Raw genomic sequence first — 26,352 nt, 5'->3', positions numbered from 1 at the left:
TGTGTGATTTAACGCAAAATTATATTCTGTAGGCAAATTTCACATTATTCCTAAAGGTGTAATTCCACTTTGCAATGCCTGTGCAATCATTTTCAGATTGGTGGAATATTCAATCTGAATTTCTAGACATGCTCTGGCCACTTGGGATTCCTGTTCACTTTCTATTAGAGCTAAAGTAGCATCTTGTAGATGTGACACTGAAGATCCCAGCACAGCAGCAGTGTTCAAAACCATCTTCTCAAGGAGTTGATTCAAACTTTTCTGAATTTTTACCCCTTTACCTCCAATATACCCAATATTTTCCAAATCTGATTTAAGTGTATGAATGTCCATAGTGTTAATTAAACTTCCCACTGTTCCTAATCCCCCCAAAATACCTTCTAATATCCCCCTCTTACTTCTAACCTGTGTTGAAGTTCTTCTCCCAAACCATTGTTCTTTTCCCATTTCCATGTTAATGAGATGTGATTGACATTGGGGATATCTGGATTTTCCAACTAGATATGTTAAAAGTCCAGACCATAGTCAACACTCCATCTCTTAATAGAGGTTTAGATTGGAATTGATTGATTTGGAAAGGAGTAGATGGTTGAAAACTTGTCTGTGTACATACATTGTCTACTGCTGACCAAACATTTACATCTTTGCATTGTTTGTAATTATTTTTAGTTAAAACACAACATTGATAAAGAATCTTTAAGAGATGGATTGTCTAGAGAAAAAAAAATGATTATCCAACCATCTCACATTCCCATATTGACTTCTATGTATAACATTTGTTGGACCATTTGAAAAACTTCCCAAAAATAATTTGTTTCTCGTCCATGTTAACAAAGACTCGGGAGGTAACTCTAACCTTGTGTTGAATTTCAATTCAAGAGGAGACATATTTTCTTGACTATGTATTGCTTGTGGTGCAACCATTACTGGAGCGATAGTATTTGTTACTGTAAAAACTACATATACCTGTACTTGTACTGGTTCTCTGGAAATTCCATGTATTTACCCAATCTTCATCTCCTTCTGTAATAGAAAGTAATGAAGGATGCAAAATTTTCCCAAAAAGCTGTGTCTTTAACACAATCTCTGTTTCGGATGTTCTAACTGTCCCTTTTGCGAGCATATCATTAGTAATATCACCCGACCACACAGCTTTCTCTTCACCTCTTATCTCTATATTCCAGTATAACACATCTGTAGGATTGCATTCCCATGTGCCGGTCTTATTATTATTATGTATATAATCTCCTTGTAACTGTGTAAATTTAGACTTAGGTCCTGTGGCAGCATGTAATATTAAGTCAGTGTCGTGTATGAAGTGTAGCTCAATACAGCATTTTACACCATAACCCATGCAAATGTTTCCAGTAATATCTACTGAATCGTCCGGTATGTCTTCATCTATTAGATTTTGTAGACTTGATCCTTTTGGTTTCCGTGAATGTAAAGTTCTTTTGATATGTCCATTCACTTCACTAGTATTTTGTTCCATGATGTAAAATGTCTTCTGCGTAGATCACAATTGAAATAGTACAAAGTAGCAGAAATGTGGTTCCCATCAGATAATAGCTTTTCCTGGGAAACTTTTTCTTTTCTTGAAAGATTGGTGTTGAATCCCTTCCATCAAGGACATGGTATTCCGTATTCCAGCTCTTATTGGAATCCATTTCTTCCTGAAAGAAATGCAGTACCATTATTTTGCAATATACAATTTGCATTGATCAACATGTACCCACAATTTTTGTTGTCTGCGGGTATTTTTAACCACATTGGATGCTGGTTGCACTAGGATCATAACTCGTCCCATGGTGTTGATTATTTCAAAGGCACCTTCCCACTTACTTTCCCAAGGTCCACTCTTCCTGAAAGTTTTAATCATGACTAAAGCCCCTCTTTTGAATTTGGATTCATATGGTGGCGCCATCCTCTGCATTCTTGATGCAGCATGTGGAAGAATGGTTTTCAAGTTTTCCTGCAACAATTGCCACCATTTGGACCTTGCAACAGCATCTTTTTGAGGTGTGGACAAAAATGGTTCATGTGGGAAAATCAATGGCATTTTTTCTTCCTGTCATTAGTTCAAAAGCAGTAAACTGAGTTGTGGAGGAAATTGTTCCGCTAACACTCAACAGTACAAAAGGTACTGCATCCACCCAAGTATTACTTTTGTCCAATAACATTTTGGCAATTCTGGATTTTATTGTTCTATTCATCCTTTCCATAATACCAGCATACTGTCGATGGTAAGGTACATGAAACTGTTGTTGTACCCCTAGAATAGCACAAACTGCTCGCATGATTTTTCCTGTGAAGTGACTAGCTCGATCAGAGGTAATCATTCTTGGGATCCCCCAAGTACAAAAGACACGATTAACTAATGCTCTAGCTGTAGACAAAGCATCATCTTTCCTGACAGGTTAAATTTCAACCCATTTGGACAAAAACATCTACTACAACCAATGCATACCTGAGACCACTTTTACCTGATGGTAATGGACCAACATAATCGATTTGAAACGTAGACCATGGACCATCTGCAGGTGGGGTTTGGAGTAGTGGCGGTTTCTGTCCTTTTGGTCTTGGATTCATTTGGGCACAAATGAGACATGATTGAACAATACTTTGTACAGTCTCTTCCATCTTTTCCCAGTAAAATTTCTCTTTGAGAATGCCTAACAATTTCTGTTGGCCCAAATGACCCAAGCTTTCATGATTATATCTTGTGAACGTATCCTGTAGATGTTTTGGTACAACAGGACGTAAGTCCCCGTTTAAGTCATGGCACAAAACCTTGTTTTCACAAGCAAAGGGAGGTTTTGTATTAACCCGGGAAGCAACAAGAGTTGTATCTTTTTCTTGTTCTTAAGCAAAAGAAGGGATATGCGTGTCTGTTCTTTGAACTGCTGAAACCTCAAGAGGTTCAGGCTCAAACACTTCTCCTGTCAGGGCTGCCTCTTTGGCTAACGTATCTGCGGTTGCATTTCCAACAGATCATCATCATCAGATTTTTTATGAGCAGGAACTTTGACAATAGCAAAACCATTAGGATTTTTTGAAGCTATGTCAAAAATTGTTTTCAGTGTGTCACTATGTACAAGAGTTTTGTTAGAAGAATCTACATAGCCTCTTTTTCCCCCAAACTGGCAGGTAATCTGTCAGTGATCTCACAACATAGTAGCTATGACTGTAGATTACAATGGGACGCAGATTACCAGCTTCACTCAGCTGTAGCACCATTCTTACTGCTTCTAGCTCTGCCCTCTGACCTGAAAAATGACTCGGTAATTTGTGCTTTACAACCTGTCCTCTTTTGGGATAAAAAATGGCATATCCTGTATAATAGTGCCCATCTGAATAGAATCTGGAACCATTCTCAAAAATGCTTCATCTTGTACTTGATCTAAGTACTTGAACTTTTTTACATATAATTTAATGATGGATGCTGGTTCCTCATTAGGCCTAATATCCATCACCGTTCTATAGGCCTGTTCAAATTTGACCAAGAAAGCAAATGGGTCATCACGAATACTCGCACGCAATTGACTCAAAATGTCAACTGAGGGCGTGGCTCCTGTGGAAAACAATATCAATTGCCTAGTCTGTCTTTTTTGTACTATTTGTCAACTCTTTATCATCATTCAATCTGGATGTGGTCTGTAATCTTTTTGCCATATGGTAGGGTAACAATACTCTGAATGTCTTGTTTTTTTGTTCGTTATTAAGATCAAATTTATCTGTATTAGATTAAAAAATGTCTGCATTATAAAAAAGCATCCATCTTATCATTATAATTTGGAATGTCTTTTAGAATTTTCATTAATTGATTGTGTATTTTAAGATTGATTCGTGATGCTCTGTGATGTATTTTTTTTCCTTTGTAAATCATCTGCCTGTAAAGCTTCTCCTGAAACATTTTGGACTTTGTGTGTCTGGTACCAATGATGTGGAGGTACTATCTTCACTCTTACTATTGGATCTTGTATTAACAGAAACACCTTTTTTATGTCTTGGTGTAATTTGGACAATAACTCTGTCCGAGTATCAATTTGATCTTCCAATTGTTCAATATGTTCTGACAAAATCAAACAATTTAGACAATCAAAGTAATCCCCGTCAGCGTCTTGTGTCTAACATTTCCAACATTCTGAACATAAAAAGGCTTCTCCCCTGTGTGACTTCTTTAAAGTTTATTAAGAGCTGATGTCTCAGTATAACTGGTCTCCTGTGTGTCCACCTGTTTGTCAGTATGACTGATGTCCTGTGTGATAATCCATGCTTTCTGTGTGTCAGTTTTTTCAAAGACCAAATTATTGTACACACGGACCATATGCATCACATTTTGAAGTTTTCTGTGTAACTTTTTTACAGAAAAAAAACTTTTATAAATTCTAAGATTCTCTGCTTCAAATTGGCTATACAAATTAGACCATAATTGTGCATCTGTTTGGCTATGAACAAACTTAAAAATGTATGTCACTTTTCTTAGAATAGTCATGAATAAAATCCATTTCTCACCTACAGAATGGCTTTTCCTCTCCTTTGTGGCTCTACTGTGTTCCGCAGACCTCCACGTACATACTTTATGGTTGTATGGTTGGAGACACACTCCTCACCATACTGTAGATTCCATCTGATCCTTGTGACTATGTGGAATTCCTGAGACTTGGACAACAGGTGTTTACCAAAAGCTCTCCTCCCCTTGCAGAAGGTGAAGGATTTCACAGAAAAAAACAGTATAAAAAATCAGAACTGGCTAAGGCTCACCATTAATGTTAGAAAAATTAACACTTCCCACTTCAGGTAAGGGCATGATGAAGGTTGAAAGAAAAGCAATCTTAAATAGTGTGAATAAAACAAAAGCTTATTTAATGTTCATTCAAAAGTGGTTACAAAAATGAAGAAAAATAGTTCACAGCACAAAAAAGTAATATTTAGTTAGAAGAGAGAAAGGAAACAATTATAGGTTCTTACATATCCAGTCTTAGAAGCACGAGATGGTCCGTGATGGAGATTCTCAAGGTTATGAGATATCTGCCCCATTCATCTCTGCCTCTGCTTATATACCATCTTGCCTCATAGGCATACATTGAAGATTATTTTTACAGTTTCATAACCCAATATGGTGACTTGCTGATATATAAGTAGCTTCTACCATATTAGAACAAAACTAGTAATTAGTGAGGTATATATTCTGACTACGTGCACATCACTTCATGTTGGTACATTTTAAACATACGGCTAGTGACCTTTAAATGATCATTAGTTATCCCCAAATAACCCATATTGACAGTTGAGGCAAAAGTCCTACAGAATTGACAAACAGATAGCAGGTGTCTCTACCAAAGTTCTTAGAATAACTCCAATCTTTCTCTAAAGTATTTGAATCTAAGCATGGTTAGAGCCTAAGCATGTTAACCCTAGAAGGCATGACCATAAAAATCTACACTTTCACATACCTGGGGCCTTTTAGGCCCGTGTGCAAATAACATGGAATAACTCAAACAAAAATGACAAACAACTATATACCTGAGGAATACCTAGAGTTTCAAAATTCTAACTAAAGTAATCTTGCAGAAAATAGAAAACAATTAACAGGGCGGGCATGCGAGGCCCCAGGTATGCGTTCTAGGGTTAAAGCTTATGTATATTTTTTTATCATTAAAGATTAATATTTTACATTTGAGTATGTGTCGGAGGTTAGAGATTCGCCTCCTATACAATTGACAATAGCCAAAATTCTATAGCCAAGATGATAGGCTTATGCAAAATCAGATGGGTAAGGGAAAAAGTGTGGGGGGGTTCTGGTTGGGAGAGTTTTTTGAAATCCTGGAAATGTGATGTTTTATTATAGGTTATATTTTCTGTATCAAACACTCTGTAAGATTTGTTTTTGTGCTAAATAAAAATATAAAAATGTTTTTGGTTAAAAAAAACAAACCTAACACTTATACATACCTCCGATGCTGGCGCCGTTCCAGTGGTGTCGGCATGTCATGTGCGGTCCTGGGGCACATGTGAGGTTGTTACGTCATGTGAGCCCAGTAAGTGCTGGAATCACTGTCCCCACCTTCAGAAAAATCGAACATCACAAGGAAATCTGAGAGCAGCCGCAGCCCTGGCTTCATGTTGATGTTCAGTACGTCCAAAGGTTGGGACAGTGAAGTTGGCATGACTGAGAGCAGGGCTCATGTGATGTAACAACCCCAGGGAACGTGAGTCCTGACACCGCTGGAACGGCGCTGGCACAGGAGCAGAGTATGAGTGTTTTTATTTTAACTAGGCCAAACATGAGGAATGGCAAGGGGTTGTCCTACTAGTGGACAACTCCTTTATGAAGATACAATTTTCGGTTAAAACATTTCCAACATTCTGAACATAAAAAGGCTTCTCCCCTGTGTGATTTCTCTAAAGTTTATTAAGAGTTGATTTTCAAGGAAAACTTTCCCACATAAAGAATATAAAAAAGGCTACTACCCTGTGTGACTGCTCTGGTGACTAAGAAGAGATGCTCTCTTCACAAAACATTTCCCACATTCTGAACATGAAAAAGGCTTCTCCACTGTGTGGGTTCTCTGGTGGTTATCAAGAGAAGCTTTCCTGCTAAAACATCTCCCACATTCTGAACATGAAAAAGGCTTCTCCCCTGTATGAGTTATCTGATGTCTAACAAGTACAGATTTCTGGTTAAAACATTTCCCACATTCTGAACATGAAAAAGGCTTCTCCCCTGTGTGAATTGTCTGATGTTTGTCAAGATTTGATTTCTGTGTAAAACATTTCCCACATTCAGAACATGAAAAAGGTTTCTCTCCTGTGTGAGTTCTCTGGTGCTTAACAAGAGCTGATTTCTGGCTAAAACATTTCCCACATTCTGAACAGGAAAAAGGCTTCTCCCCTGTGTGAGTTCTCTGATGTGTAACAAGATCTAATTTCCGGTTAAAACAGTTCCCACATTCTGAACATGAAAAAGGCATCCTCCCTTTGTGAGTTCTCTGATGTGTAACAAGAGCTGATTTCTGGCTAAAACATTTCCCACATTCTGAACAGGAAAAAGGCTTCTCCCCTGTGTGAGTTCTCTGGTGACTAAGAAGACTTGATTTCTTGTTAAAACATTTCATACACTTGGAATAAGAAAAATTATTCTTTGCTGTGTAAATTTTTTGATGCTTAAGAAAAAACTTTTTTAGGGGAAAACTATTTCCATATTCTGACCGTGAAAATGGCTTCTTAGCTTTAGGAGCCATTAGTTCTTTAATGCTTATTTTGTGACTTTGATTTTCCTTAGTAGTCGGTAATGAATCAGAAGATAGGACCTGTTTCAAAGGATCAGATGACACATCTTTGCTGTAAAGGGATGATGGTATATCTGGAGTAATGGCATTCCCTTCAATTGTATCCTGTGGGATCTCAAGCTCATCTGATTTGAAAATTGAAGATGTCAGCTGTCCCTCTGATCTCCTGGTACAGTCATCTGCTAAGTAAAAAAAAATATTATATTTGAATAAAATATTCTTAAAATTTATATTTTTGAACATTTCTACTTAAACTGTCTGTAGAAATGGCAAGTTATTGGCAGAATGACAGTGAATGACATTTCACAGTCTAATAGAAAACCTCATAGGATGAACCAGGAGAGCGCGGTGTTCAACTGTTTGTTCATTCTGCCTCCTAAATATGAATTATGCAAAAATGATATCAATAAAAATTTCTACTCATCACATAAAAAACAAGCCCCCACTCAGGTCCATCATCTGTCAATGGAAAAACAGAAATTTCCACATCATTAGTGCCTCAAGGGCGCTTGAAAAGCAACATGGCTTCCAATACAACCAATCCAGCAAAATCCGCTCTTCCAAAGTCAAATCTGCTCCCTACTTAACTCAAATGGAAAGCACCACACCCTGCTAAAGCTCATGCATATTGCCGGAAGCTGCCTGATACAGCCTTGTTCTCCGCTGGTTAAGTCCTCTGTGTTCAGCTTCCGTGTTGTGTATTTGTTTCTTAGTTTCTTCTTGTGATCCCGGCCCGTTTACTGACTACTCTTGTGTCTTCTGATTTTGTATTTTCTCTGCCCTCCTTGTTCTGACCCGGATACCTGACTATTCTTCTTGTCATCTCACATCACAGAATAGCAGGTAACACTGTGGCCCAAGCCTAGGGGTCTCTGTGTAAGTACAGATCCATGTAGAGGGGTTAAAGGATGATGGGCAAAACTTTGACTATAGACAATAACACATCTAATGAAATGATAAAAAAAAGAGTAACTAGTGGTGAAACCTCTCTGGGATAATTAGAGTATGCTTCTTGGTAGCTCCTGGCAATTTAAAATATAGTAAGGGCCAATATTTTCTGTCAAATGAGTCTCAAGAAGAAATATACATTTAATGACAACTTTTTATAATAGTGCAGAGCTGAGGTGTCTTAAATTTAGAACTCGGGCATTTGGAAGAGACAATGGAGACCATTTTTGAAAGACTACCAAGAATTACAGAGTTAAGTGAGGCAGGCCAATCCCACCACAATCAAACTATCATACAGAATTAACCTGTAAAAAAAAAAGACAGAATAAAAAAACACGTTACATCCCCAACAAGAATGTATGTTTGGGGGAGGGGGGGGGACTCCAACACTAAACTAGAGTTGCACTTATTTATGGTAGACCGTTGGAGCTACTATGAGTCCTGACCAGAAGAGTAGAGAAAGTATTAGTGCCCCCATTTTAGGCTAAGTCAGCATCTGTGCATCAAACCTGCCTGTGTGACTGGCGTCCTATGCGAGCTTCATCTGTGGGCATCCTTAGTACTAGGCAACCATCCTCTCCATGAATTTGGTAGGTTTGTGAGTGGTTGCTCCATCAGTATTTTGCACCTGCGCTGCCCCCACCTTTATCATGGGGGTCTGCTGCATCCTGCTAGTGCATTTGTTATATGATTTGGTGTTGGTAAAGCTGTATCATTTTCTGTGATTTTTTTTTAATTTTGTCTATGTTAGCCGTCATTATTCACCAGGACAATAACAGTTCATAGTCTAATAGAAAACCTCTTAAGATGAACCAGTAGATCGTAGTGTTCAACTGTTTGTTAATTCTGTCTCCCAAATATGGAATAAAAAGCCACCAAACAATGTTACGTAGGTGAAATAATACCAATAAAAACTTCTACTCATCTCACAAAAAATAAGTCCCCAGTCAGGGACTGTCAATCAGTCCATCTGTCAATAGAAAACCAGAGGTTTCCACATTATTAGTGGCTCAAAGACTTTTGAAAAGCAACATGGCTTCCATAAACCAATCCAATAATATCTGCTCCCCCAAAGTCAAATCTCCCCCTCGCTTCTGAGCCTTGCAGTGCGCCCAAGCCACATTTAGCATCCATGTATTTGACATTACTATAGTGAGAAGAACCCACTTAATTTACAGTGTGTGTCTCCTGGAGCACAATCTGGGCACTATGTGTTGGGTAATGAAATTATATATTTGTAATTTTCACTCTCCAACATCCACTACGTGCTAATTTCTGGAAAGTGCCAGTGGAGTCAAAATAGTCCTATAGATTATTTCACTGAGGGTTATAATTTCCAAAATGGAGTCACTTTATGGGGATTTCTACTGATCTGGTTTTCTGCAATTTGGTCACATTAGGGCTTCTGCAAATGGTGTGTCCCATCTGCTCCGGGATCTGCTCCTGCGACGTCTGCTTCTGTCACCAGGAGCCGCCTTATTCATCCTGCAGGTGGCGCTAGTGATGGAGGAGACTTCAGAACCAGAAGCTCTGGGCGGTACAGCTTCTGTCCAGCCACTAAGATTAGGATTGCTGGGACCTGAAGTACCATCCAGTCTGCCAGTATGGGTGTGTGTGCTGTCCAGCTGGAGTAATCTGCTCCCTGCTTCAGCCAACTGGAAAGCACCGCACCCTACTAAAGCTGGACGCATATTGCCGGAAACTAAAACACAGCAAAATAGGGCAGCAGTGTTTACCTGCCCAGATCTTCATAACTAAATGCACTACCAGGGTGCTGCAAACCCACATAAAGATAGTGCCTGAGGGGCCTGAGGAAAAGGCTGAAATGGATGGGAAAGTGATGAAACAGAATGGGAAGAGCCTGGAGAATATGCCTGCATGCATTTCTGACTCACATATGGTTTCTGGGAAGTTTGTAGCAATGTTACGCCACTTTTACAGACACACAAGAACAACTACCAAACCTAACCTAAATTACATTTAACAGGCCAAAAAGGTTAAGAAACAGTTTTTCCTGCACAATCACTTGTATATAGGGCTAAATAAACCAGAGAAACCAAAAAATGTCCCTTTTAGCGTTTGTTCACACATAATGTGGCTTTTTTTCGCCTTTTACAATTTGGAGGGCCCTGACTTATACATTTTGTAGGTCCCTCTGTCATACATCATTTTTCAGTTCGCTATTCCCCAGCACTTTACAAGCACAGCTAGAACGTACTAGTAGGTATGTAGATCTTTTGAGAGGCCTCAGGTGGCTCTGTAACATGCGTTTTGGAGGGACAGCTGTTACTTAGACATTTGGGCGGTCCCTCCATCATTGACACTCAGATAGTGGAATACATATTCCATAGCAGTTTACAATGTGCCCATTGTAGCGTTGGGTTGACCCTCTTCCTCCTACTCCACCACCATGTGATACTGCAGCCCTAAATTCAAATGTTCAGAGGGTCTGCAGTAAGCAGGAAAGCTGAGTTTTGTGAGAGCCCTCGTGTGGCCCTGTAACATACATTTTGAAGTGCCCTCCTCTAGAAATTTTGGAGGTGCCTGTTGTGTACATCTGAGAGTGCCCTCACTTATTCATATTGTAGGGCCCTCACTATTATGTAACTAATTTAAGGGCAGAGACTACAGTGAAAATGGCCAAGAGACATGGAGTACTAGAAGGTAGCAGTGCGGACTACGACCCTCAGGTCAGCCTACAGTTGCTGTCATGGCTATGCGTGCCAACAGTCCAGGTCGGATCAGTGGACTCATCATCGATCGCCTCGTCTTCAATCTCATCCTCCTTCCCAGTTGATATTGTAGGCTGACCTTATGGCAACTGTGTCTCATCATCATCAGCCTCCACCACTGGAGACAGTAAATTACGTTCCTCCAAGTGGCTTTCTTCTGGTCGTAGGTCCTCAAATACTTGAGCATCAACGCATGCCACCTCCTCTTGTCCCTCTTCAATGCTGCATGGTGATAGGCCAGAGCCAACCAAAGGATACGTACCAAACAGATCCTCGGAGTGGCCAAGCTTGAGGTCATATGTCTCCTGTGACTGATAATGGTTGGAGGAAGGAGAACCAGCTTCAGGATTGGAAGGGCCAGCCATCGTGTATCCACAGTAGACTGTGTGGTCGTGGAAGTTTTGGTGCTTCTTGACAAATGCGTAGAGGCCTTGTCTGCTATCCAAGGCAGAATCTGCTCTAGCTCTTCTGGCTTCAGCACACGTTTACGTTCCAGACCGGGAACTTTTTCCAGGAACATAATGGATGCATCAAGCTTCTTCTGACCTGACACAGATTGAGTGCCTTCTCACGCACCACTGACAACACCACGTCCACGTCCCTTAACAACAGGCTTTTTTTTGAATTTTGGGTTTTGTTGACAGATTTTCAGATGTTGATGGCACAAGCCAAGCTAGCTGTCACAGCCAAATAGTGAGAGTCAACCATGATTCAGCCCATAGGACTAAATTTTACAAACCCTATGCAGATTGTGCAGTGGACAAACCAGGACAGTATTCCTACTCCAGCCTAACTACTATTTGTGATTGGAGACATTTGGGATGGTGGCTTCCCAAATAGTGGTTAAAATGGCCTGGTGCATGCTTTTAGGAGGCAGTAGGAAATGTATGGACTACTGCTTTGTGTAGGACACTCAATGATTTTTAAAGTGGACTAATATGGACAGAAGGCAGGCTGACACCCCAAAATAGCGGTTACAATGGGCTGGTGCGTGCTTCTTTTGTAGCAGGCAGTAGGAAATGTTTGGACTACTGCTTTGCGTAGGGCACCAAACACCTTTTTAAGTGGACTGTTGTGTGTCTTCAGCTCTGAAAAGAGCTATTTTTTGGTGGTATTATGGAGCTAGTGAGCGGCTCCTTTAAACACAGAACTATTATACACTGCAGGTAGCCCTTAAAAAGGCTTTTGTTTTATCAAGAGGTCTAAGCACTCTCCCTAGCAGCTCAGCCATCTCTCCCTAGGCTATTACAATGCAGGCTCCAGATGCAATGTGCACAAAATGGCGGCGGCAGGGCTTAAATAGACCCCATGACGCTGGGCAGCCAGCCAATCACAGTAATGCCACAACCAAGATATCTGTGGCATTAATGTGATTGATTAAGAAGCCCAGCATGTTTAGTGGCTGCAAAGGAGGCGCCAAAACTGCAGGGCGGGACATCCGAATATAGCGAGGCGAGTACACAAATACTCACAGAATAACATACATACAGATAATTATAGGCCGTGTGTATTCAGTCCTGTCTATTACCTGGAGATGTGAGGGGCTGGGGAACCTCCATCATGATGTCTTTGTACAAATCTTTATGTCCTTCTAAATACTCCCACTCCTCCATGGAGAAATAGACAGAGACATCCTGACATCTTATAGGAACCTGACACATACAATGATACAGTCATCTCCTTGATCCTTTCATAGCGTTACCGTATAATGTCCCAGCATTCCCAGCAGTGTCACCTCTCCAGTCAGCAGCTCAATCGTCTTGTAGGTGAGTTCTAGGATCTTCTGGTCATTGATGTCCTCATGTATCAGGGGGTGAGATGGAGCCCCGGTGATTGGGCTCAGGGGTCTTTCCCATCCCTCAGATACAGGGGCCTGACAGTGCTCACTAGAGATCTTCTTCACTACTGTGTAATCCTGGTTATGGAGAGACAAATTATTAAATCTCACTACAGACATTTCCAGGGTCCTCACCTCTCCAGTTCTGTCCATCTGTTACTCCCATAGATAAGAATGATGTAATATGACGTCATCAGAATCTCTCACCTCTCCAGTAAGATGGAAGAGGATCTCTAGGGTGAGGCGCAATATCCTCTCCGCCATCTTGTCTCTGTCCATATCCATCTTTGATGGGTCCATAAGGAAAATTCTCTTAAATAGAAGATCTTCACTGAGAGGATCTGATATTGTAGGGACCTGAATGAGAAGATGATGAGCCAATGTAACATCATAAAAATCCTGTGTAATAATACAATTACTGGAGATAATAAGGGAAACATATGAGGAGATATATTATTTTACAGTATTTAGTTTTCTGCTTTACATCTAGTAATAAAATCTATATATTTTTGGCCACAGACAACAAGCAGTTTCTTCCTTGGAGTCTGTAGCTGAACTCGTTTTTCAAAGACTCATCTTCCATAAAGCTAATTCTCGTCTCATTTAAAAACACTGCAATCGGCATTAGCAATACTGCAGCAGATATTCATTACACGTGACATGAGAAATAATTACTTCATGAATAGGATGACATCTTCATCTTCTACTAAGGATCAAGAAACATATTTAGCCAGAGTGCTTCACTGACTACATCTCCACTGGCCGTCTATATGAATGTTTCCCGTCTTCCCCGGACTGTAATCTTCTATCACGTTAGATCTCATGTCTGATTCACACACAGAAGTTTGAGGCTTTCACACATGGCAAGGTTTTTAATATTATACAGAGTAGGACTATCTCGAATGGGTGCACCTTGCCATGGTGAGATAGCTTTCATGCTATTTTTGATCAAATACAGTGTTGATAAGAACCCTATTTTATTTAAATGCACTTTTGCTTTTTATTTATTTATTTACAGCAGGATTTATGATCATTTTTCTTTAGAGTTTTTTTCTGATTTATGGCCATAGTAAACATGCATTTATGTGCTGCATGGATACCAATTTAAACCAAGTTCAAAATCTGTGTTTTTTCACGGGCACCATAGAGGCCGTGTGGGCCGACGCTATGGATGATACACCCCTAACTATCATTTGGTAAAAATCTCATAGGTCCTGGATTCATTATTACCTGCACCAAGAATGGGGCTGAGTATTTATTAAAGGGAATCCACTCCACCGTCTACCCCACGGCTGATGAAAGGGAATCTGTCACCCCCTGGGACTTATCTGACCTCTAATATGGGCATACAGGTGATAGAAATGTAAATCTATACTTACCTGTATGCCTCATATTAGAGGTCTGTTTGCTGTGAAAAGGCTTTTTATTCAGTGAAGATTCCGATTCTTGCGGGTCGGTGGACGGGAAGAAATGCCCTTTGACGTGTAGTCACCATGTCCAGGTCCCGCGCACTTCACTTTTTACGGAAGGCGCAGTTGTACTGTGTACTAGGCAATCATAGTGCTGCAGGGATCTTGTGCACAGGCGCTGGCGAGTCATGGTGACTTCCCGGCGCCTGGGCTCAAGATCCCTGCAGTACTATAACTGCATAGTACACAGTACAAGTTCACTACTAACGTAAAAAGCACGCAGTCGCGGGATCTGGACATGGTGACTGCACGTCACAGGGCACTGTGACGTGCAGGGGAGGTGGGAAATATTTTAATTAACACAGTAGGCGGGGATTTCTTCCCGTCCCTCGGCCAGCAAGCATTGGAATCTTCACTGAATAAAAAGCCATTTCACAGCAAAAAAAACTCTAATATGAGGCATAGATGTATAGATTCACATTGCTATCACCTGTATGCCCATAGTAGAGGTCAGATAAGTCCCAGGGGGTGACAGATTCCCTTTAATCAGCCGTGGGGTAATCATAAAACCAGATACGTATCAAGGTACTGTAAGGTGGCTAATGGTCGCATAGTCAATGGGAGGTATGTGTCACAGAGATGGCTAGTCTCTGTGATGTAACCCGGAGTGTTTCTCTAGGAAACAAGCTGGGGTAGCATCTAGTGTCCTGGCTTGGTCTGAAGACAAACATACACAGGAGAATGGCCGTAGTTATAATTCCACACCAGCGTGCATCTAGGATCATTGTCCGCGATTGCGCATGCCTAGATGTCTGTGCTCCACACCGGAGCACATATGATATTGGATTGCATTCCATCAACAGAAAAATCCTATCTCTGAGATCAGCGTCATGTGAGACTAAAAACAAGTATTGCACATCCTCCCATCATGCAATAGGCATTTAGATCTACTTTATCACGACAGAAAATATGGGATGGTGGCCCACAGTAAATTCCTAAATGGTCATATTTGACCCCTATTGCATAATTAGAGATACACAAGGAACACCACACTTGTTAGTTACTAAACAGTATAAGTGGGATATAACTGATAAGAAATAATTCTGATATAGAAGCTCAGATCTCTCGATGAAGTAAAACAATATGTGAACCTCATTCACAGGGAACTGAGTAGAAATGGGTATAGTATAAAATCCAAAAATGTAATCCGGAATGGGTCTGTATTCATACAAAACAGGCATAGGAAATTTGCTCATTCAGTCCCTTAGGGGCTCGTGAATCCAGTCTGGAAATCCACTCGCTTTCCTTTTTGACTATACATGTATTGAGATCACCTCCTCTCACATTGGGTTTAACCACCTCAATGATACAAAAGGAGATGTCTCCGGTTTCACCTCAATGTACATTGTTCATGTGTCTCACTAATGGGGTGTTCCGAACATGGCATATGTCGCCCAAATGCCCCCTACCCTCCTCCTATACTCCCTCTTGGTCATGCATACATAATCTAGGACAGGTGCATGTGGCCATATATAAAAGTCCTGAGGTTTTACAGTTGGAATAATCCCTCTGGAAAAAGATTTTACCTGTAGAGGAACTCGAGAAAGATTTACATGGTCTCATCCAATTACATGTACAACTTTCTCCAGATTCTTCTATCCAGCCAAGTCCACTTGGGTGCACGTTTTTATAGAAAATATGCACTAAACGGTCCCTAATTGACCAACTCTTTCTGAAACTTATTGTGGGAGTAGATCCCACAACACCCTCAGGTCCAGGTCGGCCAGGGTTTTCTGAGGATATTAAAGATATGGTCACTCTGATTCTTTTAAGTTCCTATTACTTGTGTTATCCCATCTTTTTCTTGGTCTCTTGGTTAGGTATGGAGGAGTGTCTGTCTCTCACGATTTTCTGCAAACAATCGTGCGGAATCCAAAATGTACTGTGGGTACCTTTTTCCCTGAATCTGGTGTTCATGTCTATTGCCTGTATATTAATATCTGTGACATTAGAGCAGTCTCTTCTCAACCGTAAAAATTGTCCCTTTGATATTGCTTTTTTTTAAGGAGGATGGGGTGGTGACTATCCAACTTCAATTGTTTATTAGTGCTTGTAGGTTTATGATAGATGAGTGTCCCTATGGTCTTATCCCATACTTTCTTGACTGGTATATTCAGGAAAGGCAACTGGTAATATTTAACCTCTGATATAAATCTAAGGCCCACTGTATTGATGTTGAGTTCCCTAACAAATTCAATAAACTTTTCACTTGTCCTTGACCAGATGATAAAAATTTTGTGAATATATCTATACCATACCCCAATATATGGTTGCCACCACTTATGATCATCCCTGAGTATTGTGGTTTCCTCCCACCATCCCAGGAACAGGTTAGCATACGAGGGGGCACAGAGGCTCCCCATCACAGTACCCCTGAGCTGGTGGAAGTACTTCCTGTCAAAAAGAAAGAAGTTATGAGTAAGTGAATTTTAGAAGATCCTCCATGAAGTCATTATGTCTGCTACACTCTATTGATCTCGATTTCAAGAAACGTCTTACTCCTCTGATATCATCCTCATGCAGTATATTACTGTACAAAGCCTCGATATCTAGTAAGGCCTGCTCCCCTACATGCCCGTATACATGCTCGAGGGTATACATGTAGGGGAGCAGCCAAAGGGAAAACCATTTTCCAGAGGGATTATTCCAACAGCAGGACCTTAGGGGGTACTGGGGGAACATTATACTGTGGGGGGGGGGGGGACATCATACACACTGCATAAGGGGCATAATGTGGGCATTACACTGTGTGGGGGCATCATACATCCTGCATAAGGGGTATAATGGGGGCATTACACTGTGTGGGGGCATCATACATCCTGCATAAGGGGCATAATGGGGGCATTACACTGTGTGGGGGCATCATACATACTGCATAAGGGGCATAATGGGGGCATTACACTGTGGGGCAGTAAAGGGGTCCTGTACTATGAGAACAATATGTTTCCTCCTTTCCTGTCTCCATAGTTGGGTCGTATGTATCTATTACAGGAAACAGAACAAAAACCTTATGATTCTTATAAAGGGGCAACAGAAGACCCCAAAAGAGTTTCCGTGCTGAAGGGGTTAATGTCCCCTGCGCCCAGTAATGGGGTCTCCACATACCTCCACCTGCAGAGCCGCCACCACATATATGGCTGCTCTGTGCGCACAGGAGCTGTGATGAGGTCACAGGAGGGGAGGAGTCAGGAGTCACATGATCAGGGGCCTCAGTGGATGCAGGACTCTGCTGTGCTGGTTGTCATGGTGCTGGATGAGCTGAAGTTTATGTGTGGGGTCAGGAGGGGTTTACAGTGTGGATGTAGCAGAGCCGCGTGTGTACGAGGTGTACGGAGCAGAGCCGCGTGTGTACGAGGTGTACGGAGCGGAGCCGCGTGTGTACGAGGTGTACGGAGCAGAGCCGTGTGTGTACGAGGTGTACGGAGCGGAGCCGCGCCTGTACGAGGTGTACGGAGCAGAGCCGCGTGTGTACGAGGTGTACGGAGCGGAGCCGAGCGTGTACGAGGTGTACGGAGCGGAGCCGCGTGTGTACGAGGTGTACGGAGCGGAGCCGCGTGTGTACGAGGTGTATGGAGCAGAGCCGCGTGTGTACGAGGTATACGGAGCAGAGCCGTGTGTGTACGAGGCGTACGGAGCAGAGCCGCGTGTGTACGAGGTGTACGGAGCGGAGCCGCGCGTGTACGAGGTGTACGAAGCGGAGCCGCGCGTGTACGGAGCAGAGCCGCGTGTGTACGAGGTGTACGGAGCAGAGCCGCGTGTGTACGAGGTATACGGAGCGGAGCCGTGTGTACGAGGTGTACGGAGCAGAGCCGTGTGTGTACAAGGCGTACGGAGCAGAGCCGCGTGTGTACGAGGTGTACGGAGTGGAGCCGCGCGTGTACGAGGTGTACGAAGCGGAGCCGCGCGTGTACAGAGCAGAGCCTCGTGTGTACGAGGTGTACGGAGCGGAGCCGCGTGTGTACGAGGTGTACGGAGCGGAGCCGCGCGTGTACGAGGTGTACGGAGCAGAGCCGCGTGTGTACGGAGCGGAGCCGCGTGTGTACGAGGTGTACGGAGGTGTACGAGGTGTACGGAGCGGAGCCGCGTTTGTACGAGGTGTACGGAGCGGAACCGCGCGTGTACGAGGTGTACGGAGCGGAGCCGCGCGTGTACAAGGTGTACGGAGCGGAGCCGCGCGTGTACGAGGTGTACGGAGCGGAGCCGCGCGTGTACGAGGTGTACGGAGCAGAGCCGCGCGTGTACGAGGTGTACGGAGCAGAGCCGCGCGTGTACGAGGTGTACGGAGCAGAGCCGCGCGTGTACGAGGTGTACGGAGCAGAGCCGCGCGTGTACGAGGTGTAAGGAGCAGAGCCGCGCGTGTACGAGGTGTACGGAGCAGAGCCGCGCGTGTACGAGGTGTACGGAGCAGAGCCGCGCGTGTACGAGGTGTACGGAGCAGAGCCGCGCGTGTACGAGGTGTACGGAGCAAAGCCGTGTGTGTACGAGGTGTACGGAGCGGAGCCGCGTTTGTACGAGGTGTACGGAGCGGAGCCGCGTTTGTATGAGGTGTACGGAGCGGAGCCGCGCTTGTACGAGGTGTACGGAGCGGAGCCGCGTTTGTATGAGGTGTACGGAGCGGAGCCGCGTTTGTACGAGGTGTACGGAGCGGAGCCGCGTGTGTACGAGGTGTACGGAGCGGAGCCGAGTGTGTACGAGGTGTACGGAGCAGAGCCGCGCGTGTACGAGGTGTACGGAGTGGAGCCACGCGGGTACGAGGTGTACGGAGTGGAGCCGCGTGTGTACGGAGTGGAGCCGCGCGTGTACGAGGTGTACGGAGCGGAGCCGCGCGTGTACGAGGTGTACGGAGCAGAGCCGCGTGTGTACGAGGTGTACGGAGCGGAGCCGTGTGTACGAGGTGTACGGAGCAGAGCCGTGTGTGTACAAGGCGTACGGAGCAGAGCCGCGTGTGTACGAGGTGTACGGAGCGGAGCCGCGCGTGTACGAGGTGTACGAAGCGGAGCCCCGCGTGTACAGAGCAGAGCCTCGTGTGTACGAGGTGTACGGAGTGGAGCCGCGTGTGTACGAGGTGTACGGAGAGGAGCCGCGCGTGTACGAGGTGTACAGAGCAGAGCCGCGTGTGTACGGAGCGGAGCCGCGTGTGTACGAGGTGTACGGAGGTGTACGAGGTGTACGGAGTGGAGCCGCGTTTGTACGAGGTGTACGGAGCGGAGCCGCGTTTGTACGAGGTGTACGGAGCGGAGCCGCGCGTGTACGAGGTGTACGGAGCGGAGCCGCGCGTATACAAGGTGTACGGAGTGGAGCCGCGCGTGTACGAGGTGTACGGAGCGGAGCCGCGCGTGTACGAGGTGTACGGAGCAGAGCCGCGCGTGTACGAGGTGTACGGAGTAGAGCCGCGCGTGTACGAGGTGTACGGAGCAGAGCCGCGCGTGTACGAGGTGTACGGAGCAGAGCCGCGCGTGTACGAGGTGTATGGAGCAAAGCCGTGTGTGTACGAGGTGTACGGAGCGGAGCCGCGTTTGTGCGAGGTGTACGGAGCGGAGCCGCGTTTGTACGAGGTGTACGGAGCGGAGCCGCGCTTGTACGAGGTGTACGGAGCGGAGCCGCGTTTGTACGAGGTGTACGGAGTGGAGCCGCGTTTGTATGAGGTGTACGGAGCGGAGCCACGTGTGTACGAGGTGTACGGAGCGGAGCCGAGTGTGTACGAGGTGTACGGAGCAGAGCCGCGCGTGTACGAGGTGTACGGAGTGGAGCCACGTGGGTACGAGGTGTACGGAGCGGAGCCGCGTGTGTACGGAGTGGAGCCGCGCGTGTACGAGGTGTACGGAGCGGAGCCGCGCGTGTACGAGGTGTACGGAGCGGAGCCGCGTGTGTACGAGGTGTACGGAGCGGAGCCGCGCGTGTACGAGGTGTACGGAGCAGAGCCGCGCGTGTACGAGGTGTACAGAGCAAAGCCGTGTGTGTACGAGGTGTACGGAGCGGAGCCGTGTGTACGAGGTGTACGGAACAGAGCCGCGTGTGTACGAGGCTTACGGAGCGGAGTAGCGTGTGTACGAGGTGTACGGAGCGGAGCCGCGTGTGTACGAAGCAGAGCCGCGCGTGTACGAGGTGTACGGAGCGGAGCCGCGTGTGTACGAGGCGTACGTAGCGGAGCCGTGTGTGTACGAGGTGTACGGAGCAGAGCCATGTGTACGAGGTGTACGGAGCAGAGCCGCGTGTGTACGAGGTGTACGGAGCAGAGCCGCGTGTGTAAGAGGTGTACGGTGAAGAGCCGCGTGTGTACGAGGTGTACGGAGCAGAGCCGCGTGTGTACGAGGTGTACGGAGTAGAGCCGCGTGTGTACGAGGTGTACGGAGCAGAGCCGCGTGTGTACGAGGTGTACGGAGCGGAGGCACGTGTGTACGAGGTGTAGGGAGCGGAGGCACGTGTGTACGAGGTGTACGGAGCAGAGCCATGTGTGTTCGGAGCGTAGCCATGTGTGTACGAGGTGTAGGGAGCGGAGGTGCGCGTGTACGAGGTGTGAGGAGCCATGTGGTTGAGGTGTATGGAGCAGAGCCGTGTGTACGGAGTGGAGCATCGCGTGTGCGAGGTGTACGGAGCGGAGCCGCATGTGTACGAGGTGTATGGAGTGGAACCGCATGTGTACGAGGTGTGAGAAGCCATGTGTTTGAGGTGGCAGAGCCGTGTGTACAGAGTGGAACCGCGTGTGTACGAGGTGAACGGAGCGGAGCCGTGTGTGTACGAGGTGAACGGAGCGGAGCCGCATGTGTACGAGGTGTACGGAGCGGTGCCGCGCGTGTACGAGGTGTACGGAGTGGAACTGCTTGTGTACGAGGTGTAGGGAGTGGAGCCGCGCATATACAAGGTGTATGGAGGGTAGCCGTGTGTGTACGAGGTGTACGGAGCGGAGCCGCGTGTGTATGTGGTGTACGGAGCGGAGCCACGTGTACGAGATGTACGGAGCGGAGCCGCTTGTGTACGAGGTGTACGGAGCGGAGCCGCGTGTGTACGAGGTGTGTGGAGCGAAGCCGTGTGTACGAGGTGTACGGAGCGGAGCCGCGTGTGTATGAGGTGTACGGAGCAGAGCCGCGTGTGTACGAGGTGTACGGAGCGAAGCCGTGTGTACGAGGTGTACGGAGCGGAGGCGTGTGTGTACGAGGTGTATGGAGCAGAGTCGCGCGTGTACGAGGTGTACGGAGCGGAGCCGCGTGTGTACGAGGTGTACGGAGCGGAGCTGCGTGTGTACGAGGTGTACGGAGCAGAGGCGCATGTGTATGAGGTGTGAGGAGCCATGTGTTTGAGGTGTATGGAGCAGAGTCGCGTGTGTACGATGTGTGAGGAGCTGCCCACTTACTAATGACTATGATACTTTTCCATCACTGTTACAAATATAACGCTTACATTGGAGTAAGAGTACAGTGAGGATAGGACGGAAAGCAATATTGAATTGTGTGGATAAAACAAAATCTTGTTTAAGGTTTATTCAAAAGTGGTTACAAAAATAAGGAAAAAATAGTTCATAGCACAGAAAAAGAGGTATTAGGTTATAAGAGAGAAAGCAACATTCATAAGTTCTTAAGTATACAGCATGAGATGGTCCGTGGTGGAGATCTCAAGGTATGAGACATCTGCCCATTCATGTCTGGTTCTCCTTATATACCATCTCGCCTCATGGACATACATTGGAGATTATTTTTACAGTTTCATAACCCAATATGGCGACTTTCTGGTATATTAGTAACTTCTACCATGTTAGAACAAAACTAGTAACTCATAAAATATGCCTTTTGACTACAGTACAGACCAAAAGTTTGGACACACCTTCTCATTTAAAGATTTTTCTGTGTTTTCATGACTATGAAAATTGTACATTCACACTGAAGGCATCAAAACTATGAATTAACACATGTGGAATTATATACTTAACAAAAAAGTGTGAAGCAACTGAAAATATGTCTTATATTCTAGGTTCTTCAAAGTAGCCACCTTTTTCTTTGATGACTGCTTTGCACACTCTTGGCATTCTCTTGATGAGCTTCAAGAGGTAGTCACCAGAAATGGTTTTCACTTCACAGGTGTGCCCTGTCAGGTTTAATAAGTGGGATTTCTTGCCTTATAAATGGGGCTGGGACCATCAGTTGTGTTGTGCGGAAGTCAGGTGGATACACAGCTGATAGTCCTACTGAATAGACTGTTAGCTGCTTTTTTCTTGCCATAATACAAATTCCAAGTAAAGAAAAACGAGTGGCCATCATTACTTTAAGAAATGAAGGTCAGTCAGTCCGAAAAATTGGGCAAACTTTGAAAGTGTCCCCAAGTGCAGTTGCAAAAACCATCAAGCGCTACAAAGAAACTAGCTCACATGAGGACCGCCCCAGGAAAGGAAGACCAAGAGTCACCTCTGCTTCTGAGGATAAGTTTATCCGAGTCACCAGCCTCAGAAATCACAGGTTAACAGCAACTCAGATTAGAGACCAGGTCAATGCCACACAGAGTTCTAGCAGCAGATACATCTCTTCAACAACTGTTAAGAGGAGACTTTGTGCAGCAGGCCTTCATGGCAAAATAGCTGCTAGGAAACCACTGCTAAGGACAGGCAACAAGCAGAAGAGACTTGTATGGGCTAAAGAACACAAGGAATGGACATTAGACCGGTGGAAATCTGTGCTTTGGTCTGATGAGTCCAAATTTGAGATCTTTGGTTCCGACGCAGAAAAGGTGAACGTATGGACTCTACATGCCTGGTTCCCACCGTGAAGCATGGAGGAGGAGGTGTGATGGTGTGGGGGTGCTTTGCTGGTGACACTGTTGGGGATTTATTCAAAATTGAAGGCATACTGAACCAGCATGGCTACCACAGCATCTTGCAGCGGCATGCTATTCCATCCGGTTTGCGTTTAGTTGGACCATCATTTATTTTTCAACAGGACAGTGACCCCAAACACACCTCCAGGCTGTGTAAGGGTTATTTGACGAAGAGGGAGAGTGATGGGGTGCTATGCCAGATGACCTGGCCTCCACAGTCACCAGACCTGAACCCTATCGAGATGGTTTGGGGTGAGCTGGACCGCAGAGTGAAGGCAAAAGGGCCAACAAGTGCTAAGCATCTCTGGGAACTCTTTCAAGATTGTTGGAAGACCATTTCCGGTGACTACCTCTTGAAGCTCATCAAGAGAATGCCAAGAGTGTGCAAAGCAGTCATCAAAGCAAAAGGTGGCTACTTTGAAGAACCTAGAATATATGACATATTTTCAGTTGTTTCACACTTTTTTGTTAAGTATATAATTCTACATATGTTAATTCATAGCTTTGATGCCTTCAGTGTGAATGTACAATTTTCATAGTCAAGAAAATACAGAAAAAAATTTAAATGAGAAGGTGTGTCCAAACTTTTGGTCTGTACTGTACGTGCACATTTACTTTATGTTGGTGTATTTTAAACATGGCTAGTGACCTTTAAGGATCATTAGTTATCTCCAAATAACCAATATAGACCAGAGTCCTATAGGTTTGACAAACAGAACAGGTGTCTCTGCCAAGATCTTCAAAATAACCCCTCAGTCTTTCTATAAAAATGTTTAAAACTAAACATGGTTCGAACCAGAGCTTCAAAGTTTCTTATTATGTATTTTTTTTATCATAAGAGATTAATATTTTACAGTCCCCCCTGATTATGATTTAAGAAATCTCATAATCAATCCTAAACTCATTCTCTCACCATTCGTATCACATTCATTCTTTATTCTGAAAACCTTGTATCGACACCTGTATTGAATGTCATCTGAGTTCTCAAAAGCTTCTAAATTAAAAATAAAAATTCACTCAAAAGGTTATATTTTTTCTTTACATTTCTCTTAAAAGACCATCTTCCTTTTTCATTTCTGTCTTTATCTTTTAATATATTTTCTTAATTTTACACATAAAAATCTGATAAAAAATACACAGCAAGATCAAAATAAATATGATTATGATTGGATTTGTTAATACATTTCCTGCTGCCATTTTTGCTGAAGACTGTGACCAACTAGTTACTGATCTTCCTAGATTTCTCCTCCAAGATGAGCCTGACATAGTTGTCCACTCATGTTCAATATCATTTAAATGACCTTGTTCATGTCTGAATACAATTTCAGCTTCTTTTAGTTGTTTTGTTAACAAATTTAACAAACCTTTGTCTTTCTTTATCTCATTTGTCCACATGGGAAATTATTTATTTGGGACAAACTGAACTGTATTGGAAGGATTTTTAGATTTCTTGTCCCTATTGATGTAATATTAATACTTCCTTCCTTCTTGTAGATAGTTTTCACATTTCCCTCAATATAATATAAACCTATTGTCAGATTTTCAGCATGTACACAAGATGAGAAGAATGCAGAAAAAACTTCTTTTTAAGACATAACTTGGAAACAAATTTTGTTCGAGCTTATTGGAGTCACCAAGTCATGTATCGTGTGTACATTCTCAACTCTGGCATGACATGAGGTATGATTATGGAAACACGAGTTATAAATGACTTTATCCTGTCCAGGTAGACACATTACCTTAGAAACAAAATGTAAGCATGAAGAAATGTCTAATTGTTCCGTGTTTGTAACATCAAATGCAAAATCTGTGTCCTGTAATAGATAATATAGTAATTGTGTATTACTAACAGGAATGCCCAGAACAGTTATAGGAACCATGGGTTCTTCTCTTCCCGATATTTGGATTAGTGATGTTCCTATACAAATGTTCTATTCACTTATTTACACACAAATCTGTGTGATTTAACGCAAAATTATCTTCTGCAGGCAAATTTCTCATTATTCCTAAAGGTGTAATTCCACTTTGCAATGCCTGTGCAATCATTTTCAGATTGGTGGAATATTCAATCTGAATTTCTAGACATGCTCTGGCCACTTGGGATTCCTGTTCACTTTCTATTAGAGCTAAAGTAGCATCTTATAGATGTGACACTGAAGATCCCAACACAGCAGCAGTGTTCAAAACCATCTTCTCAAGGAGTTGATTCAAACTTTTCAAAATTTTTACCCCGTTACCTCCAACATACCCAATATTTTCTAAATCTGATTTAAGTGTATGTATGTCCATAATGTTAATTAAACTCCCCACTGTTCCTAATCCCCCCAAATTACCTTCTAATATCACCTCTTACTTCTAATCTGTGTTGACGTTCTTCTCCCAAACCATTGTTCTATTCCCATTTCCATGTTAATGAGATGTGATTGACACTGGGGATATCTGGATGAGATTTTCCAACTAGACATGTTAAAAGTCCAGACCATAGTTATCAACACTCCATCCCTTAATAGAGGTTTAGATTGGAATTGATTGATTTGGAAAGGAGTAGATGGTTGAAACCATGTCTGTGTACATATATTATCTACTCCTGACCAAACATTTACATCTTTACATTGTTTGTAATTATTTTTAGTTAAAACACAACATTGGTAAAGTCCAGAATCCTTAGGAGACGGATTATCTAGAGAAAAATCAAAATTCTTGTCCAACCATCTCACATTCCCATATTGACCTCTGTGTATAACATTTGTTGGACCATTTGAAAAACTTCCCAAAAATAATTTGTTTCTTGTCCATGTTAACTGTAACGGATCCGGGTGGGGGAACCTCTGTGCTGCGATGCAAGGAGGGACCCAGAGGGGCGTAACTAGGTATCAACTCGGAGCGACCAAGGTCGTACGGCGGCTCAATTGAGTCCGTGACCAGGGAGGGTCCGAGCTGAGGGACCAGGTGCTACTCTGGGGACGACCTTGTAAAGGAGCAGGTGACTCTCACGGTACAGATGGCAGGGACTGACCGGTATTGCAGATGGGCACAGCAGGCAGGCTAACGTGTGACCTGGGTAGATGGACTGGCAGACACGGCTGATAACAAGCAGAAGCCTCCAGGTAGGCTGGCTGTTAGGCATGGCAGGTAACAGCAGGAGCCTCTTGGTAGGCTGTCAGGTGGTCACGGCAAGTGACGGCAGGAGCCTCTAGGTAGGCTGACATGTGGTCATGGCAAGTGACGGCAGGAGCCTCTAGGTAGGCTGTCAGGTGGTCACGGCAAGTGAC

General features: G+C 44.0%; 1 pseudogene; it reads right to left on the bottom strand.

The window, feature by feature from the left end:
* The window catches only part of LOC141270818 (uncharacterized), an 82,681-nt pseudogene that overhangs the window by 28,933 nt on the left and 27,396 nt on the right, over positions 1-26,352 (bottom strand).

Source organism: Phyllobates terribilis, unplaced genomic scaffold, assembly GCF_046119375.1.
Source record: "Phyllobates terribilis strain yellow unplaced genomic scaffold, ASM4611937v1 Scaffold_5__5_contigs__length_657084704, whole genome shotgun sequence".
Classification (NCBI taxonomy): domain Eukaryota; kingdom Metazoa; phylum Chordata; class Amphibia; order Anura; family Dendrobatidae; genus Phyllobates; species Phyllobates terribilis.
This window is presented reverse-complemented; position numbering and strand designations above follow the sequence as displayed.